We start from the raw sequence: 4,654 nt of genomic DNA, 5'->3' as shown, positions 1-4,654 counted from the left end.
ATATTATTCTTGAAAAGTGGAGTCGTTGGATTTAGCAAATAAGAAACAGGGGATGCCTAAGTTAAAACTAAGTGACAAGCCACCAGCACAGTTAATTTTATAGTATAAGGATGTTTCACAGAATATTTGAGACACTTTTATTTTTTTAATTGTTCGTCTGAAGTTGTAACACACTTGATGCTCTGTATCTAGTCAGTATCCCTGGCCATAACTGTTGCAATGAAAGCTCAGAATAAGCCACTGACAGGGGAAGGAAGGTGTCCCAGGGACACTATGTTCTAGCTGGCAAAGAGCTACTTTATGAGTGGCGTAACTGGATTAAGGAGACGTCTACATCTTCACGACTTTACCTCCAGCGTTTTACATTCTGTCACTTTGACACCTGGAGTAAAAAGGGAACTAGTCCTTCTTCAAGGTGTTAGGCTTCACTGAGAAAGGGAAGCAGGTGCTCTCCAGTCCCAGCTGGTTACAAACAGCAGAGACATCCCGAGGGGCCACTGAGGGACAAAGGGTACTGCCCAGGGCTCACAATGTCAATATCCTTGCTCGTTCTTCTTTAAAGGAATGTTCCAGAACCTTCCTGTGGGCCGACAAAAGGAGCTAAATGTCCAGGATGACAGATAATAGCTTGCTGGCATGACACCTCACTCTAAACTTTAGAGACTAGACAGTGACATGGTGTCTGCTCATTTGCAGGTGGGGAACACCCACAGGCTGGCTAGCCACCAGGCCCTGCTTCACATAGCTGGGTGGCCAGCCTTCTCTCAAGGGATAGAAGAAGAACTAGATGGCCCAAAGCTTTAGGTGATCTCCTCAGGAAAGTGCTTTATTTTGTTATTCTCTTCACAGCTTTGGGGTTTTGTCATCTCAGAGGTCAGAGGTCATATCTAGTCACAGGTGACAAAGTACGTTCACACCTGCTATCATCTTTATGCGTACAGACGCATGTGCCTATGAAGGACACTAGGTGGCCTCTGTCAAGGCCCAGGGATCCTCCTGTCTCTGTCCCATCCCTGGTAGTACTGGGGCTTGCCTACTGCCATGGCTGGCTCTGTATATGTGTGGAGGGGATCTGAACTCAAGTCACCATACTCTTAAAGCGAGCTCTCTTACCCACGGATCCAACTCCCCATCCCCAGTGCTTTTCCTTGTCTCTACAAAACCTTCAGAATCTTAATGGCTAGAGAATTGTTTCCAGACCCTTTTGTTTCTTGCTGATTCAATGACATTATTTTTGCTAACCTTGGTCCTCTCCTCCCTCTGCCACACAATTATAACCACACACATATATTTATATGAGTAATATTTATTTATATGTAATTTACATAATATGTATGATCTATATAATAAAGTATGTTTACAATGACATATATAGTTATAATTTCTAAATATGTCCAATTGTTCTGAAACATATTTTATAATTTCTTTCTGATGTACTAGCAATCATCATCAACACTGTATGCACAGGTCCTTACATGTATGTAATTAATATTAAATTGTGCTCTGGAATATGTATCACCAATTGAAGAAAGTACAGAGCAGGAGAAGGAAAAAGAATCCGTATAGGGGCTCCGTAAGCTAGCTGCTTTCTTCCACATCTTGTCACGGCACAGCCTGAGATGATATCAAGTCAGCCGATGTCTTAATTGACTATATTGCAGAGTGCTCTTCCCTTAGCTTTCAGAGCCCACTGCCCTAATTTCTGCTCATGCAGCCCATCTTAGCCACTGTCCTATTGCTGCGAGGAAGCATGTGTCTGAGGCACCTTATAAAAGGAAGCATTGAATTGGGGGCTTGCTTACAGCTTTAGAGGGTGGGTCCATGACCATCACGGCAGTGAGCTTGGCAGCAGGCAGACAGGCGTGGTGCTGCAGTAGTATCTGAGAGCTTACGTCCCATTCAAAAGTTAGAGGCAGAGAGAGCACTAGACTGATATTGGCATGGGCTTTTGAAATTCAAAGCCTGCCTGCCCACAGTAACACACCTCCTCTAACAAGACCACACCTCCTAATCCCTCCTAAACAGTTCCACCAACTGAGAACCAACCATTCAAATATATGAGCCTATTGGGGGCCATTCTCATCAAAACCACCACATAACCCATTATCCATCTGAGGCGCTCAAAAACATTTGGGTGACCCTCTGTGTAGAGCTCTGTACTCAGTTCTGGAACTTCAGATATAAACACTGAACTAGTTAGTACTTATCCTGAATGCTGATAATTCTGGAAGCCTGAAAATACCTAAATTATAACAGCGTGTTAAGTCTTATAGCAAAACTGTAAGCAAAGAGACTGAGAAACCAACTCCTCTCTCAGGAATCTGACAGACACATGAAAAGGTTCCATCTGAACTGGGCTTCTGAGAATGAATAGAAGTTTTCAGGGAGAAGGGACCCATGAAAGCGAGACTATTCCAGCAGGAAGGAATCATGAGGACAAGAACTCAGAATCCAATCAGGTGTTGCTTGGGAACATGAGACATTCCTGTAGATGGGACACAGGCTACAGGACATAGGATATGCAGGACACTGGGGAAAGAGCAGGCTGAGGCTCTTGTGTACCAAGCAGGTTGTCTTCCAAGTAACAATGGAATGTGGCTCTGATGCTGGGAGGAAATCGCTAGAGATAATGTGAAAAGTAATATGGAAGGGGAAAAAAAAAACAGTTTTGTTTTCAAAAAATAAGATCAAAATTATCAAAAGTGTTATGAACTTCCTTCCATGCTAATAAATAGAACTCAAGTCCTCTGGAAGAGCAGTGCATGTACTGAGCCATCCCTCCAGCCCCGAGTTATTTTATTTTTAATTGTGTGTGTTGCGTGCGTCTGTGGTGAGTTATGTGCACATGAGTGCAGTGCTCACTGAGGCCAGAAGGGGGCATCAGATCCCAGAGCTGGAGTTACAGCAGTTTTGAGCTGCCTGACATGAATGCTAGGAACCAAACTCTACTCCTTTGCAAGAGCGGGTCTTAACGGGCGAGACTTCCCTCCAGCCAGGAATGTCTATAGGCTGAATAAAATATTATTGCGTTTTAACATCTAACTAAACTGCCTTATTGTAATACCTTGAGGGTTTTGTTTGTTTGTTTGTTTGTGTTTGTTTTGCTTAGATTTTTGTTGTTGTTGCTATTGGCAGTTATAACTAGTTCAGCATAGAGTTTTTTCATTATTCTCTTGAAATAAAGTAGGGATAAAATCTCTGGGCTGAAAGGATGCATATTTTTAAAATTTATTCGTTGTGAATTTCACATCATGCACCACAACCTCACCATGGAGGCTGTGATGTCATGGTGTACCATACAGCGTACCCTTTTGCTCAAACAGCTTGACTTGCAAATGTTCATGGCGATGAATCTTTGGTGTGGTTCTAGGCCCCAGGCTTCTGCTATGCCATCAATCCTGAACCCTCACCAATTCTCCCCTGGGATATCCTGCTGTTGCCCTGAGTCATGGAGATCCTGTGGCTTTGACTCTGCAGGACCAGCCCCTTCATGTGCTCCAGCAGCTCATAGGTGGGGTAGATGTTGGAGTGGGCCAACTCAAAGCCCTGGATCTGGGCCAGGATGGCAGCTGAGCTGGTCAGTCTGTCTGCTCTCCAGAGTCCACACAATCAGAGCTAGCTCTCCCTGGCTTTCCAGGCAAGAGGCAGGGCTAGCTCTCTCAAACGTTGTAGCTAGCTCAGACCCCCTTCAACATCCACATGGCCTCAGGTGCGACACCCAGGTCACAGACATTCGAGTGGTCTTTGGTGGTGACACAGGTCACAGACATCAGCATGGACCCCTGCTGTGGCAGGGCCACGGATCCAGACATGGCTCTAGGCAGCAGCATGGGCCCAATCATCACCATGGCCTCGGGTTGCACTGCAGGCCGCTCACATCAGGCCGTTTGTCGCTGTCATTGCATCTCCAGTTCTGCGTCTCTTCAGAGTGCACAAGAGCTCTGCCCCTTTCTCCCCGTCTCCCTCGCACTTGGTCATCGGCTTTAAATTGTCAAACAGTCCAGTTTGCCTCCAAAGTCCTGTACTAGTTTCACCCATGCCTAAAATACTTAATAATGTTTGCATACTTACTTCTTTAAAATTTCCATAACTCTTAAAAAAAGATGATAAATCCTCACCTGCCTATGTGAAGCACAATAGAGACTAACTGTATCAATTTACCTGTCTTTGCTAGCAGAGTCTAATTTTCTTCTTCCTGGGAGGCATCACATGCTTCCTTCTTGGAGGGACCTCTCGTGGCTGTGTGTTTATCTTTCTGATGGCCTGCTGCTCTCTGTAGAGCAAGGACACTCTGTTCTGACTAAATGTGATACAAATATTTTTTTTTTTGTCCAGTTTTATCTTTACTGATGCTAAACATCCCCTGCTAACTTTATTCTGTAGGAGACATTTTTTATTGTTTATTTATATTTATTTTATTGTTTATTGTATACAGGTCAGAGGGAGCTGGTTCTCTCTTTTCATGATGTGCATTAGGCTTAGTAGCAGTGACTTTGCTCACTGAGTGTCTTCCAACCTCAGAGACGTCCGTTGAATGTTCCTCAGCACACAGCATGGTCTTTCTTCTGGTTTAGGTACTCACTGAGCACATCAAACAAACACCAAACACACCAAACAAACACCAAACACAGCAAACAAACACCAAACACACCAA

This window comes from Micromys minutus (assembly GCF_963924665.1).
Source record: "Micromys minutus genome assembly, chromosome: 7".
Classification (NCBI taxonomy): domain Eukaryota; kingdom Metazoa; phylum Chordata; class Mammalia; order Rodentia; family Muridae; genus Micromys; species Micromys minutus.
Note: the sequence above shows the minus strand (reverse complement) of the source record.